This window comes from Galeopterus variegatus, unplaced genomic scaffold (assembly GCF_000696425.1).
Source record: "Galeopterus variegatus unplaced genomic scaffold, G_variegatus-3.0.2 Scaffold309, whole genome shotgun sequence".
Classification (NCBI taxonomy): Eukaryota; Metazoa; Chordata; class Mammalia; order Dermoptera; family Cynocephalidae; genus Galeopterus; species Galeopterus variegatus.
In genome coordinates this window covers 657,671-675,273 of record NW_007726420.1, presented here as the reverse complement: position 1 = coordinate 675,273, position 17,603 = coordinate 657,671, and positions in this window count along the sequence as shown.

The following is a 17,603-nucleotide window of genomic DNA, read 5'->3' as shown; positions in this document are numbered from 1 at the left end:
GTCACTGATTGCTTTTGGTCTGTGATATGCATAACTTCTATTTTGCTGACAATACAGACAAAATTTGGAGTTTAACTGCTCCTCCTTTGAGAACTACGAAAAGCCCAGACTTATTTTAACTGTGGATCCAATTTAATAGGTATTCTTCAGCCCACATTTCAACAGAATTGCCACTTTCATCATTTTTACTATTACCCTACATGTCACTGTGACTATTAAGAACACCAATGAGTGCTTGTACTTTGTGTCCAGGTTTTTCTCTGGGGACTTTTAAATGGATATTGGAGGGATATTGTCCATGTCAATATGCCAAATTTCATCTCAGTTACAGGAGTATAATTGCTATGCCTTCAATTTCTGTCACCAGTAATAACATTTCTTGCCTCCTATAGCAAATCTCCCTTCAAGAATCCCTGACGAGTGTGTCATTAGCTTCGTGGATCTGGGATAAGGCAACACAGGGATTTTCCCTTAATCATTACAAGTCTACAGTATGATGAGTATAACAATGACCAGGAACGGAATACCGTCTAAGTGCTTGGCTCCTTGCAGAGATCTTATCTCATTCTCACAAGCAACCTACAACGTAAATACTTTCATTCCCATTGTACAGATCTGGAAACTTAGGCTTATGAAGAATCATTTCCTTACATGAGGTCACACATCTATGTCAGTCAACCAAGATTTTAAATCGGGTATGTCAGATTCCAAAGCCCACTTTCTTTCTCTACACCCTACCAGCCCCTCTAACACTGAAATGTTCTTGAGAACATATCACAGCAGTAATTTAAGAAAATTTCCCAATCTTCTTCCATTCATTAACATTTATTTAACGTTTCAGCCCTTTTCAGGTGGTACAATCATCAGTTCATAAACAGAGTGGTAGCTATCTCTGCAAAGGGAAGAGGGAAGGATCTTATATTCTTAGGATTCTTAATCCTTAGGATTATATTCCGCTGTGAGTGATAAAAAGTACAAAAATTATGTTGGCTTAATTAGATATTAGTTTATTTCTCTTTCATGTGGACAATGTATGGATTTGGAGGTGATTTGAATCCAGGACCCAGTCTTCAGGAAATTTGGAATCTAAAGGAAAGAATAAACAACTGCTGATAATGTGAAACAGAATGAACACTTTGTTGCAATAAGAATAGAGCACAAGTCTGTGAAGCACAGAAGGAGAAGTTAGTTCAAGGGTAGAGTCCAAGAAGACTCCTTTGAGGAAGTGGCATTGAATTAAGCTTTTTTTTTTTTTTTTTTTCCTTTTTGTCTTTTTCTGTGTCTGGCAACGGATCGCAACCCTCAGTGCCGCCCCCGTACCGGACCGGGACCAGCAACGGGATCGCAACCCTCGGTGTCGCCCCGTGCCTCGCTCAGCCAGCGAGCGGGAACCGGTCTGTATGTGGGATCCGAACCCTCGGCGGGAGCGCCGCCGCGCTTCCCAAGCAGCGCACTACAGCAGTGCGCCACCGGGCTGGCCCAGAATTAAGCTTTGAAGGTGAGTAAAATTTCAGTAGATGGCAAAGGAGTTGGGGGTACGTGAGATGCTAGGGGAATAAAAGGACATTCCATGCTAAATAAATAATATGAAAAAAAGTAAAGACATAAAAGTGCTGGTTCATTCTCTGCGTGTAGAAAGGCGTGTGACCTAGAAGAGCCTCCTTTGTTTTCCGCCCATATCTCTTCTTCCTTTCTTTCATACTAGTAGAATTTCTAGCCAAGTACATGGCCACTTGAAATGAAGACTACATTTCTTAAACTCCCATTTAGCTAGGTGAGCCGTGTGACTAAATTCTGATTAATGGGATGCAAGCACATGTGTCACGAGGCAGTTACTGAGAATCATCCTTAAGAAACCAGCCATCACTCCCCTTGGCTTCCTCTTCATTTTCTCCTGCTTGCTGGAATGTGGATGTGATGGCTGAAACCTGAGCAGCCATCATGGAACTTGAGATAACCTTGGGAATGGAGCTTCCAACATTCTATAATTTCCATAGGATTTTCCCACAGGCCTAGATTGGCTTTTCAGCCGGAAATAGGGGAGGCGAAGGGAGGGAATACTATGCCCACTCCTTGAGATCGACAATGAGAATGTGGCCCCACTGAAGCCACAACTCTCAGAATAATGCTGAAAAGAGACACAGGCTACCAAACAGACATTAATTCTAGATTAACTCATGTTCTTAGCTGAGTTTTTTGAATACATGAAGGGGGTAGATACCTGCTTATAGTATCACTTCTTTAAATTCCTTTTCCCCTTGTATCTACTTCCTTCCCCACAACTCTGTCCTTCCCTAATCTCCAAATTTCCCTGAAAACTTCCTCCAATAATCACCTCCCAGTAACTTTCCCCTTTATGCCACTTCTCCTTCTACCCCTCTGAGGGCCGCAGGCATACAGCAATATGGCACTGACACTACCACAGCTGAGCTCTGACAGAAGGTTTTATATTTTTATAAACCAGCAAGAAATTCAGCTTGTCCCACAAAATATTTTTACATTTCTGTTGCACTCATTAAGAGGTAAGGTTTTCAATCTCGTCTTTGATTTCAATCCCTGAATGTGTCTCCATTTTGCTTGGAAGGTGTATTAGTTGGGTTCTTCAGAGAAACAGAAACAAAAAGTATATAAAAACATATGCAAGAGGAGATTTTATTATAGGAATTGGCTCATGTGGTTATGGAGGCTGAGAAGTCCCACTATCTGCCATCTTGCAAGCTGAAGAACTAGGAAAACCAGTGATATAATTCAGTCTAAATTCCAAGGCCTGAGAATAGAAGGAACAATGGTATAATAAGTTCCAATTTGAGTCTGAAAGCCTGAGAACCAGGAGCATTAATGTCCCAGGGCAAGAGAAAATTGATGTCTCAAACAGAGAGATCAAATTCTCCCTTTTCCTTGCTTTTTTGTTCTATTCAGGCCCTCAATGGATTGAACGATGCCCACCCACACTGGTGAGGGTGATCATCTTTATTCAGTCTGCTGACTCAAATATTCATATCTTCTGGAAACACCCTCACAGCTTCACCCAGAAATAATGTTTTACTACTATATGAGCATCCCTTAGCTTAATCAAGTTGATACAGACAATTAACAATCACAGAAGGCAACTGAGGAATCTTTAAAGAAACAGTAGAAAATATGTGCATTAGACAATATTGCTTGCCTACCCAATAGCCATTTTCCTTTTTTTCCTTATTAACACTTATTTTGTTCAAATCAGAGGAAGCAATGTGCTCAAGGAAGTTGGGTCCCTACCCCAGCCTTTGAGGACAAAACATAATTAGCCAAGCCAATCATGTGAATCCCATATCCTCTACCAGTGGTTGGTGAGGAAGTGGGCATGTGACCCACTTCTGGCCATAAGGTCCTGAGGGGAACTTACTAGGAACTTCTCAGAATGGTTTTTCTCCATGAGTTTAAGAAGAAAAAAAAAAGAGGATAGAGGGAACTCCCTCCTTCCTGTTCAATACAGTTGTGTGAGGACATGATACTTGTAGCTATTGCAGCCATTTTGTGACCATGAGATGAAAGCCAAGGGAATCACAAAGACTCTGGCCCAGAGCCCACACTTCAACTGCACTGTGAAATCCATAAACCTCAGAGCCACTTATTTCCAGGTTAGGTTATATTAATAATAAACTCTTATTTTTAAGCTCTATTTATTCTGTTTCTTAGAGCAAAACTCATCTTAACTGACAAAATATTTGTGAATGACATCCATCTGCTTCCCTTTTATTTGATATTTCTAGGTTACTGAAATTATTATAAATAAAATTATTGGATATTATTATAAACAATCTGCACTTTTATTTAGGTAGTTAGACATAACATAATTGGTAACACTTGATAGACATCATCAGAGTTCATGGGAATATGAAGCTTAATCTTTACAGAGGTCATCACAGCCAGGTAATTTTACAATGCCTAAAGAACATCTTTACCATCCCATTTACATTTTCTGATTTGACTGGCTGAACCCACCAGCTGTCCTGCCAGAGGCTGACAGCCATGTGGCATGCTGACTGTGCTTGGCCTGAGAGTGGGTGGATAGATGCCCCAAAGCCTCTCAACAGACTGAAAAGCCAAGTGGTCAAACTAGAAGATCTGAATAGAGAGCAAGGGTGTTCGTAAGACCCTCGCAGAAATATTTCGACTTTTAACTTGGAAAGCTTTCAAGTGAGAAAGTAACCACAGTGAGTCTGAACTGCCTTTTCCCAGCTAATGTAGAGTTTATCTGAATGCCCTAGGACACAGTACATGTTTATATGCATCTTTCCTCACAGTCATTTTTCATTATCACTGGATCTAGAATATCATGTACCCAGCTGGGTAATGTACCTGCCCTAATGTGCAACACATTTATTGTAAAATGCCATTTGTAGATTATTTCTCTCAGGCCTGTAAAGGACGTAATGAAATAATGTAGTGGAAAGCACTTTGTAAGCTCTGAAGTACTATAAAAATGTTGCTATTTTTATTACAACTTTAGATTTTTTTTTTAACGTAAAGTGAGCAAGGGCTTTGTGAAAACCCTGTCATGGTCCCAGGGAGGCTGCTACTAAAACATGGGGACACATACCTAGAGGTAGGTCTGTGCTAATGGTTTCTACCATATTTACAGGCTAACATTCTGTTCAAGAAACAGAAATAGTTCAGGAATCCTGCCTTCCTCTGTTTCTTAAAACAAATAAGTATGTCATGCACAGCACTTGCAATCGTGGACAATTAAAACAGGATAAACTAGATTATCTGTAAGGTGGATGTAACACCTGATCCCTGTGTTCAGGTCTTACTATTCCCTGTGTCATGCACAGTGTATCCCCAGTATCCAGCTCAGCAGGTGCTCCATAAATATTGTTGAACTGAGCTGAATTCATGGAAGAGTATGTAACTCCCTGCTGTTCAAAGTCTGGTCTGTGGTCCAGCTATGATGGCATCACTGGAAGCTTGTTACAAATGCAGAATCTCAGACCTCTCCCCAGATCTACCAAATTAGAATCTGCATTTTAACAAGACCCCCAGATGTTTGGTGTTCACCTTAAAGTGAGTACTGCCATAGTAGATGTTGTCTGTTCTGTGTTCATGTCCCTTCGGTCAAATCCAAAGGTCACTTAAGACAGTTCTCTGCGTTCCATGCTGCACAACTCTGCTTGATAGCATGAAAACACACTCACTAGGTTGGTATGTACAAGGCAGGCAGAAGTGCTGGGAAGTGAACACCTTCACTAGGACAGTGAGTTGACATATGAGTATCACAGCTTTCTTGGCCTTCAATAGGAAAATTCTGGGGCATATTCCACATAGTCTTTCAAAGGGTTCTCAGGGATATTGAGCTCCAGTTGCCCATAGTGACAACCCACTATTGGCCTTCCTGTCTTCCTCTGTCCCATTTCCCCATATCCTCAACCTGTTTCCTGGAATCACCTCCCAAATAAACTGCCTTCACTATAATCCTTGTCTCAGGGTCCACTTTTGGAAGAACTCAAACTGAGACAAGATACCTTCCACTTCTTATACACTATGCTCTGTGATAGCCCTCTATTAGTCTGCTTTTTCTGCCATAACCAAAAAAAAAAAAAAATCATAGATTGAGTGGCTTAAACAACAGAAATCTATTTTCCCACAGTTCTGGAAACTGGAAGTTCAAGATCAGAGCACCAGCCTGGTCACCTTCTATTGAGAGCCCTCTTCCTGGCTTGCAGATGGCTGGCTTCTCACTGTGTCCTCACATGATGGAGAGAATGAAATAGGTCTCCCTCTCTTCCTCTCATAAGGCTACAGTCCTATCAGATTAGAGCCCCATGCTTATGACCTCATTTAACCTTACATACCTCCTAAAAGCCCTATCTCCAAATATAGTCACATTGGGGGTTAGAGCTTCAACATATGAAGTGGGGGTAGAGAGGACACACCTCAGTGCATAGGACCTCTTACTTTAAAAGATGGAGAATCTGAAGCCCCAAGAAATTAAATAGATGCCCAATAGGTCAATAAGATTATGTGGATCAGAGCAAAGAGGGAATTCAGCCATCTGGTTTCTAATTCTGGTCTACCACTAAGCTCCCTGGGACTCAGCTCACTTGAAGTATCAAGATGTTAGATAAGGTGATCACTAAGATACTGTAAGGCTGAGTCCAGGATGGGAGAAGAAAACCAGGAATCTACGTCTCCTGACTTCAAGTCCAAGGCCCTTTCCAACACACCAAGCTGCTTCTCCTAACAATGTTGTTAGGAGCTTTAAGCAACAAAACCCAAGAAATTATAACATTAAACCAAAAAATGTACTTCACTCTTTTGTTTCTCAAACCTAAATTACTTTGATTACAACCAATTCTTGACAATTCCCAATAATGAAAGAGAGCATTGACATAAATAATTCAAAAACTCACTAATAATCAGCCCAGCTGTAAGATACTCCTGCCAAGGCAAACATCCCGCGAGGCCACCCAGGCTGGGTAGGTGGCAGGCGTGACTGCCAATGCATGCAGATGATCTGTAGCGTACAAAACGGCCAGCTGCCAGGCTTCAGACACCAGTTTAGGAAAGCATAGTCAGTTTGAGGCCCTTTAGAGGTAGGAGGTGAGGACACCTCTAGTACATGTGGCCAAGAGGCCAACAGGGCAGCTGTGGGTTTTCAAAAGCTAACACGACACAGAAGTCTGTACAAGTATTTTGCCTGTTTGTTAATCATATCCTAGCACTGCTTTGTTGCAGGAGCTTTGTCTACAGCTCCCCTCATTCCACATTGCCTCCCCTGGCCTCAGATATTGCTGCAAGAACCTGACAGAGCACAATAAAAAAGATAGAAACAATCCAATGAAACTCCAGCTAACCACTGGGCGATCGCACTCACTTCAGTATTCTCAAAAGAAAATAGGTAGGGAGTTCTATTAGTCCATTTCTGTTGCTTATAACAAAATACTTGGAACTGGGTAATTTATAAGAAAATGAAATTTATTGGTTACAGTTTCTGAGGCTGGGAAGTCCAAACTCAATCTGGTGGTGGCGACAGTGACCCAGGGGTCTCACATTGCAAGATGGTGAAGGCAGAGAGAGCAGAGAGAAAGACAGACTCTCCTGTCTCTTCTCTTACAGCCCTCAGAACCACGCCCCTGACCACCATTTTTTAATCTATTCACTACTGCGTGGTCCTACAATCCAATCACCTCTTCAAGGCTCCACCTTTCAGTTACCATAATAGGATTTCCTACCCTCTTAACAGTCATAGTGGGGGCTAAATTTCTAATATGTAAAACTTGGGGGATACAATTCAAGCTTCAGGAAGTTTTGGGGGGACATAATCGAATCCGCTACAGGAGTGTTCCAGAATTACCTGCTGAGCATCTCCAAACAACTCATATGCTCCCTCTTCTATCTCCTCCTGTTCCCCCTCGCCAAGGGTATGGTATTGTGAGAAAAGCATTCCGAGTGGATCTGGCTGAACTCGTCTTCATTACTGGAGCCTTTCATGTTTGGTCTGGACTTTGTTCTGAACTCGAGTTCAGTTAATCCCATTTCTACTTTCCTTGACCCACAGAGGAACACCTTTCATACCAGCACAGTCCTCAAAAACACCAGAAACTAGGTGGGGATCACACCAAAACATATCCATGTTGAGCATTGGCCACAGGAATGTAATTAGGCATTAGTTTAGATAAAGCACCAGATACTTGTGTAATGATGTGACCTTGACCCCAAGATTTGTGAATGCTCGATGGGAAGGAACTGAAGAGGACCTGGAGCTCTGAAATCAAGACTGGGTCATTAATGTCCCATATATGGTGTGACTTAACACTCACTAACCCAGACATTAAAAAATATCTTAATGTTTGACTATTGTACAACAGATTTGTTGGAGCCACAGAACAAGATCCTATCTGTATCTGACACCTCCTGCACCCCAGTTCACATCCTCTCAGTCTACCCTTTTACTCTAGTCATTACTGAGCAATCAACTGTACTCAGGTGTAACCTGACAGCCCTTTATGTCAACTTCCCTCAAAATACTGCTTACCTTCTGCCCACAGGCTTCTCTGCCACTGCTAAGCCATGTGAAGTATCTGCAGACCAGCCATTCTGATCACACAGATGGCTGGAAGTGGGAGGGAATGAACACCAGGGAGCAACCCTTGATCAGTGAGGCATGAGAGGCAATAGATAAATTCTCCACTTGTCTGTCCCTCAGGCAGACAATTCTGAGGTTCATTTTACATAGCTTCTCAAAAGGCTCCTGGAAGGATCAAGCCCTGGCATCCCACTTGGAAACCATAATGCACCCTTAGATTAGCTTTGTCCCCACTTTTATGCTTCCCAGTATAAACATCCTGACTTCAAGCCCTTGTCTCAGGGAAGAACCTAGAACAAGAGAATTATTACCAAAAGGGGGCCTATAAAGCAGCCCCACTGGTTGGGATTTTGAAGTTAGATGTCTCATGGTAAGACAGAGATAAGGACACATAGCTGCTGGTAAGTGGGGAGGTAACAGCTTCTGGTATGCACAGCATCACAATTACCAAGACGTTGGTAGGGAAGACAAAGCACTGGCATATGTGCTAGCACTCGAAAGGTGTGGGGCCCGTGATCGTTATAATGACTGTGAAGCTATCTGATGTTACTAATAGATTTAGAAACTTTTACAAAGGAGATGACAGTCTCAGGTTAGCTAAAGAGCAATTCAAAGGATACTGAGAAATTTAGAAAGTCTCCCCTGCAAAGTTTAAAGAGACCCTTAAATCTTGCCATCTGTGCTGAAAATCAGTTTAGGATTTTTTGGGTTTTTTTGCAGTTCAACAACTTTTATTTAGTTTCTTAGATATAAAAGTATTTCTTTTTATACAGCTCAAATTAAAATGGTAAAATCAGTATCTTATGAGTATCATCTAATACGTTGAGAGGTTATGTTTTATTTTTAAATTTTTAAAAATTTACTTTTTTTAAGTTTACTTACTTTTTTTTTTACATTCTACGATGCTGTTGCAGAGCAGTTGTGGGGGAAGGGAGGGGAAAAGAAATAAGGTGGGAGAAGGAAGAAGAAGGATGGAAGGGGTTGAGGCCTGTGGCTCCCCCCTCATTGCTGCATGGGAGACCAGGGGGCTCCCAGTGGTGGCTTGGTCATTGCTGGACTGGATGCAGATGTCAGGGGGGTATGGCTGAAGTCCTCACCCCCCACCACCCCAGCTTGGGAGATGAGCACTTCTTGCTGGGGCTTGGTGGTTGTCGCTGGGCTGGTTGTGGGTGTCAGGGGGGTGTGGCTGAGGCCCAAACCCCCCACCCTTGGGATTGGTTGCAGGTGTCAAGGGGCATGGCTGAGGCCCCCAGTGCTCCCCTTTCCTGGCTTGGAAGCCCAGGGGACTTACAGTCCTTCTAGACTTTATAGGTGTTCTTTGGTGATGTGAGACCTTTACTAGTTAATATCAAACTTTGAATCTGGTCTTGGGGTATTTTGTTTTTTCTTTCAGTCCTATGTTAGATTATTTGCTGTTCCCACCACTTGAACTCTGCACTGGAACTAATTTGTTATCCTTTGCTTACTTCTAAAATGGGGGAACTTCCTGTGGGGACCAGCACTAGAGCCCTGTGGTTGAGCTAAATTGTTGCTTTGCTGCTGATTCCCTGGGGAAGGCTTTCTGTGCAGCTCAGGTCTTCCTGTGGGGACCAGCACTAGAGCCCTGTGGTTGAGCTAAATTGTTGCTTTGCTGCTGATTCCCTGGGGAAGGCTTTCTGTGCAGCTCAGGTTTTAATGGTTGACTTTATAGGTGCTTCCTGGTTTCATGAGATCCAGTACACCTGGCTTGTGTAGAAACTCTGGTCTGGGCCTGAATCTTTTCAGCAAACTGCACCCCATGCAGCTCCATATTCCTGACCATTCTCCACTGAGTGGCCCTGCATTGATTGGAGGACAGATCAGCTGTCCTTGTTGTGTCCCAGTGTCCCCCCAGTGGCCTGTCTCCCCTACTGTCCATGCTCCAAACACTTCCCATAGGACGGGCTGTGTGCTAGTCCTTGTGATGACTCACTGGCCTCTGAGTGGGTCCATCTTTTCAGCTGTTCTGGTTCCTCACTCCTATGTGGGTCCATAGGAACCCTATTAGTAGTCTTGCTGGCCTGGAGGCCACCAAGGCCCTCTTCTCCCCTGCAGCCTCCAAGCAACTTCACCCGAAGGGTACAGCTGCAACTTTTATCAGCTCCTGCTCCATGTGCTCACCAGCTCCAGTCTGAAAGTGGTTGGGGCTCGAAATGGTGGGACTGGTCCTTTCTTTATCTCATCATGGCTTCTCCTCCCTTCATGCACTCCATAGGTCTCCCTTCCTCTACCCCTGAGCTCTGACACCCCCAGCTTGGTTGCTTTTTAACAATTATAAATTGGTTGATTTGTGGGAGAGAGTGATGCTGGGGACCGTCTATTCCATCATCTTCAGGTTTAGGATTTAACTGTAAGGGTAGCAGAGCTACAAAGAAAGCTGAATGCATAACCTCAACAGGTCCCCTGTGCCACAGCCAGAGCCTGTGTGGAGAGAGTGGAACCTCAAGACACGACAGAGGCCCAGTGCAGAGACTGGCAGGAGCCCAAGGTAGAATGACCTGTGGGTCCCTTGATGCTCCTGAGGACACATGAGGCAGCCCAGAACACCTAGAAATAGCTTGGGAACACTGATTTTGGCCAGTGGTGGCCCTTATCATCATAATTTGAGTTATATTTAATAAATACATCTTTATCTTCATCACATTCAGAAAAAAATATCCATAGGCTTTATTATATACATAGTATTCAATCCACGCATTTTAATTTTCAAGGCATTTAAAGTTCCTAGTACATGGCATCTATATTATTTTCACTATGCAAATAATTGAGCCTTGTCTTCCAACATAAAATACAGCAAGCATTGGTAAGTATCAACATTATATGTTTGATATAAACCGGAAAATAATTCAATTTACTCAGTCTAGATGGAAATCTTATTTTGAAGAGAAAATAAGCCAATTTTCCATTGCGGTAATAATACAGCAATTCCAACCTGGTCTGTTTACATATAATATGGGAATCAGTTAAACTCATTCCCTAATAACAAAGATAGTACAGAGAAATTTTATTAGAAACCTTTGAAAGTTTGGCTTAACTTTTCTGGCATTAAACTGCTGGAGAATTTGGACTATTAACTGTTTTTAATAATTACTGTCAAAGTTTCAAAGCTCCAAAATTGGCAATGGTGTTACTTTACTCTTGAGCTCTAGTTCCATAGCATAATATGGTGCAGAGATCTGGCTACTGTCCAGGAAATCTGATCCTGTAGACAGCTAAATAGGCCAACAATATTCTCTTCCGTAGTTCAACCTGTGGCAGCAGACTTTGAATTGGCCACTTCATCTTAAATTTTTCTGGGCAATAATCATGCCCAGGAACAAGGCTGAGGAGAAAGCTTAGAGCAGCCAGATACAGTTGAGAGATGGTTGCATAATTCCATTCAGAAGCCTATCATAAGACAGAGATCCACTGGGGACTGAATCAGTGTTCTCTAGTTTACAGGCTCCCTTCAGAGAAACATTGGTAGAGCATTTCCGTGGGGTTGATCCCTACTGAGAAAAGTCCTTCCAGAGGAAAGGTGCAATTCAACTGCCAGATCTCACCAATTACATGAATGAGTTCTGAGTATTTAAAAATCATCTTAAGTGAATATTTTCCCCATCTAAGAAAGACAGTCCAAAGCACAATAAATGATAACAGAACAGGTGATTATAAAAATACAAAACCTTTCCTTTTCATGTGGAAAATACAGTGCCATTCAGTCCTTAGTTCCTTCATTCAGCACATTTATGGGAGGTATATTATGCACCAGCATTAGGAGCATAAAGGCAAGTGACACACATCCCAGCCTTCCAGAACCTCCTGGTCTAATTCTATCTAAAAACAAACTTGATAACCAAAAAATTATGAAACTGCCTATATATGTGAGCAGAATGCAAAGAGTACTGGGAAAGAGCGAGAGAGACAAAAGAGAGCACAAAGCTGTCAAGTCTAATTGATTTTTTTAGTTGACAAAAAAACTATTTTTTTAGTTGACAAAAAATATATTATGGTGTATAACCATGTTTTGATATATGCATACATAGTGAAATGGCTAAATCAAGCTCATTAACATGCATTACCTCACACTCATCATTTTTTGTGGAAAAAACACTTAAAATTTACTCTCCTACTAATTTTCAAGTATAACATATGCTGTTACTATCGTCACCATGGTGTACACTGGATCTCTTGAACTGACTCCCCCTGTCTCACAGACATTTTGTGTCCTTTGATCAACCTCTCCCCCATCCCTTCACCCCCAGCCCCTGGTAACCACCATTCTATCTCAGCTTCTAGGAGTTTAAATTTTTCAGATTCCACATTTAAGTGAGATCATACAGTATTTGTCTTTCTGTGCCTGGCATATTTCACTTAACATATTGTCCTCCAGGTTCATTCATGTTGTCACAATCTAATTGATTTTTTTATACATAAAAGATGGGAACAATAAAAGGTACATACATTGGCCAAACCACAGAGGGCTTTTTCTCAGAACACCTGAAACAGGAACATCCTTACATAAAATCTCTAACTGCATTGCTAGTAGGTTAAAAGCTGTGGCATGATTGTGGAGTTGTACAAGAATTTTTAAAATCATTTTGAAAGGCAGAAGAGTTGAGCAAGGGATCCATGCATGCAGCAAGAGCAGGTAAGAAATCCAGAGGCAGTTATTTCCATAGCAGTCATAGTATTCAATTTGCATATTTCAACTCATTAGTTGGACCAGGGGGAATATTTGACCAAAACCCAGCAATCAGGTTTTGCCTCCGGGGAATTTTGAATGGGGACAGCAATTACAGTTAACCAAGTGTTTATACTGTGGGACATTTCCACAATGTGCTTGGAGAAGCAAAATAAGCCAGCCAACATAGAGAGAGAACAATAAAACAGAGAGAGAAACTGAGTTGCTAGATTAGGCTGTCCCAGGAAAAGAGAAAGAGTGGCCTCCTTTGCTCCTGGCGGATTTCAAAACCCTGCTTCCAGGCCCACATGAGACCCCTCTCTACTATCCACCTGTGTGGTAGGAGACAACCTTTCATCCATCCAATAACTCTCCCTTTTGGCTTAAGCCAGGGTGAATGATTTGTAATAAATAATCCCTGACTATAACATACCCCTCCAGCAAGACTGATCTGCTCACTGACCCCAAAATACCATTGGCATTTCTAAGAATTTATAAGGACTCCTTTCACAGTCCAAACCCCCATCCCCAGCCCACCCCATCTCCAACTCAAGACCCTTGCACTCAATAATATCTCCAATCCCTGTAGCTAACATGCCTCCGTAACATTTAGATGAACTCCTGGGAAGATAATCAGTGCTGGAAACAAGGTTTTAAGCCTCACTCAACACCACAGTATCTCTCAGACGCCCCACAGTATGAAAAGTCTTTGAAATCCAATATGTATTTAATACAGCACATTGTCATTTGGACTAGCCACATTTCAAGTGCTCAATCGTCACAGTTGGCTAGAAGCTACCATATTGGCCTGTGTAGCTCTAGAGTTTGAATCCAAGCTCTGCTACTTTATTGTGTGATGCTAGATAGATTACTTAACCTCTCACAAAGCCTCATAAAGTTGTTTTGAGTATTACATGATACATTACCTGCAGTCCTTTAGCACAGGGCCTAGCAAATAGAAAGCCCTCAATAAATATTAACTACTAATTTTCATTACAAAATACAGAAGGAGAACAGAAGGGAGAGTCAGAAAAAGCTCATGCTTTGGTGGCACTCGGTAAAATAGATTTAAAATAAAGCAGCAAATAAATAAAAATCCTATTATGACTGTTAGAATTTCTGTGTGTTTTGTAGTGGCAAAAGGCCAGTTTGGGATTCAAATTCTTGTTCTACCATTAACTAGCTGTATGAAATTGTGAAATTTCACAGTGCCTTTATCTTCAAAATGAAAATAGTAATGGTGTCTACCTTATACGATTACAGTGAGGATCAAATGTGTTTGTAGGGGCCGGCCCGGTGGCGCACTGGATAGTGTGCCGCTTGGGAAGCGCGGCGGTGCTCCCGCCCGAGGGTTCGGATCCCACATACAGACCGGTTCCCGCTCACTGGCTGAGCGAGGCGCGGGAGCAGCACCGAGGGTTGCGATCCCGTTGCCGGTCCCCGGTCCGGTACGGGGGCAACACTGAGGGTTGCAATCCGTTGCCGGACATGGAAAAAAAAAAAAAAAAAAAAAAAAAAATGTGTTTGTAAATGCAATGCACTTAGAACAGGGGCCAACAGTAAATATAAGCAGTAGCTGTCATTATCCTCACTATCATCATCATCACCATCATTATTATCAACATGGTTATTGCTGTTGTTATCGTTACTGTTAATCTGCCAGCCCAGATAGTTAATGGCATTATAATCATTGGGTCTCAGGTCCTCAGCTTTCATTAAACATATGCTGACTTTTAGTTGACCCCAAATGAAACAATCTATAGTACATATAATCATGAATTTCTCTGTTCAATACATAGAATCACACAAGGGCAAAAGCATATTACAACAGACTAGGTAGAAACATCTGATCTGCAAACATCAGAATCCAGTTCACAATTGTATGTGCTGAGAAATAGAACTAGGAGGCTGGGAACTCAGCATATAAAATGAATAACCTGGTATTGTCAATGGGTCTTCCACACTCTCCCAACCCCTTCTTTGCTCTCCCCTATACTACAAGGAATGGAAGCCTGGGGACTAAATGGCACATCCTCACTTGCCAGAAGGGTACCGGGTATGGTTTAGTTTTCAGCAGTGGGAGGTACTCACACAAGATTTAGATGCAGAAAGGGGGTAGAATCGCTCTTCTTCCTCTGCTAGCATTAGCAGATATGTGAGCTTCACAAATGGGGGTCTTTAATAACAGCGCCCATATCCCTTGAAATTCACTCCCTTAGGTCTACAGAGAAGCTATGGATCCAACAGAGGTTTCCTATGGGTTTCTGACCTCTGGGTGGCATCTGCGTCTCTCTGGCTGTCCTCCTGATGTTTGCTCCTCAGCTCTCTCCGTGATTTTTGTAGGCATCTTACTTCCCATACTAAATCTCATTCTGTTTGAAGTACCTAGAATGATTTCTGTTTTCCTAACCACACCCTGACTAGTGTTCCCGCTTTTCTCTGAAAATCTACCTTGACCCTCAAATCTAGCTGATGCCTCTAAGAGACGCAGGTAATAAAATGTCAGAAATCAACTTTAAAAATTCTTATTCATTGGCAAGGTTTAATTTCAACAATAGTAAAAACAATGATAAAAAGCAGAAGTTATTGCCTTTTCTAAATGGCAAAGTAAATAACTCTTTACAATAAGAGACCTCTTTTCCATGGCTCTCTCCTTGTCTCAGGAATCAACCTAAAACCATCTAACACAAAAGCCATGAGACTGTATCTACCACATTGTAGAGTAGCTGAGAAACTGCATGAGTCCCTGGGTACTAGCCTTGGGCCAAATCGATACCTACACCCAGACAGCAACATCAGTACCATCACCATGAGGAGATGTCAGATCCCATAACTGCTCCATTTAAAATCTTGCCTCCTTGACCACAGAAGACAGCCATGCGTTAGCATGATCATTCCCATTTCTGGGAACAGAGGTTAACACTGAAAGGATATATGGGCTCAAAATAAGACTGAGTGTCAGGTGAATCTACCTGATCTCAGATTGAAATAAACATGTGGTAAGTGTGATTCCCAGCAGTCATTTTGAAAACCATGCAGCACAGGAAGATTTTGTTTCCATCTAATTTAGCAAAACTTACTTAAAAATAGCCCGATTCCCACTCACCCAGGAAGAAGTCCAGGGGTGGGGCCCTTCTCTAGAGAGCTGGGTTGAACAGAGATGCAGTCAAAGCTTCCTATCTCGCTAGGCTCCTTCTGCTAATGAGACACAAAGCAGATGGATAAAGCAGCTGGGATTAGAACAGAGTGTTCTTTGAGGCTTTGGGTTCTGTGTTTCCACAGCAACATCATACCTGGAGAAAAGCAGCCTTATGATGAAACCCAGCATGTCTGTCTCCATAACGACAAGATCATGGCACCATGGCTGTGATTCCTCCCTCTTCCTACTCAGCAGTGACCACAGTAACAATACCACACACCTTCACTTTCCAAATAAGCGAATGTCCACCTCTGAGATCCTCTGATGGATGTCTTAAGTCAGTTCCCCAGATTCAGACCTGGAGATAAGAATTTTGTGCAAGTGATTTATTAAATAAGTGCTCCCAAAGGAAACTAGAAAGGAAGGGGAGAAGTGGGACAGGAAGGGAGAAAGCCAGGCAGCAATGTCACCCCAGATACAGTGCTGCAGAGGGTAGCTTCAGCCTAATCTCTTCATGGAAATTAGAGTATAAATTACACCACAGAGTTGCCTATACCCAGCTGTCATCAGTTAAGGGCTACCTCAAGGATGTAATTCCTACATACTTTCAGCTTTCTGCCTTTTTAGAAAATCAGGCTCCAGGATCCAGAGAGTTCCAGAGAAAGGCTGCAAGTGCTGGCTTTGGAAAACACAGCAAATCCAGGTGCTTCTCAAAAATGGTAAAATGGTATTAAAGGGGATCTTAGCACAGCATCACTCTTACCCACTGCACTGGAGAAAACTAGAGAATCATGGAGAGACAGATGTAAAAGAACAAAAGAAGTTGGCAATAACCTTCTTTCTCACATATCTCAGACAGCATTTACCTAGAGTTATCCAATCTGGACTTTAAATACCAACATCAAATGGCAGCTACTAATCATCACACTGTGCCTAGCACAGGAGTGGGAATTCTGGAAGCATCAAACAACAGGACACATTTGCCCTGGACAATAGGTTGAGACTTCTGCCACCTAGCAAGGCACCAACAGGAAATTAGGAGTTTCACAACTTTCTGAACTAACCTCAGGGATGATCACTTGATGGGGACATTGGAGAGAGAACAGAAAGTTCTCTCTTTTCAAGTCAACAGAAAAAAAGATGCTGGAAGGGATTGCTACTCAACCCTGACATGCAGGACTTCACAACCTGAGTGTGAGCCTGCCCTAATCCTCACTTTCTGTGTGACCTTAAACAAGTTAACATCTTCAATATCAGATTTTTCTTGTGTAAATGGAAATGTTAAAACCCACCTGGACTTCCACTTCTTGGAAGATGGGATAGATGTAATTTTTCCTATTCCTCCTACTCAATACAACTAAAAATCCTGGACATTATGTCTAAAACTAACAAAAGAAGACTCTGAAAGATGGAGAGAAGGAAGACCTGCTAGGGACCTGAGGACTCAAGAGATGACACAGTGGTGAGTTCCCTGGATTTTCTTTTTGCCTCAGACATCCTAGACTTGGAGTTGAAGAAGCTGACAACCTGGAAACATGGATGGGTACAGAAAAAACAACAAAAAAAAAAGCACACTCTCTCAGCCAGAGGGCCAGGAAGGGGGCAAAGTAGCAAGACAGAAAACTTTTAAAAATAACTTCTCTACTCCAGCCAATGATCACAGAAAATATGGGAAATACTTCCCAATTTATTTTAGGAAGACAATATTACCCTGA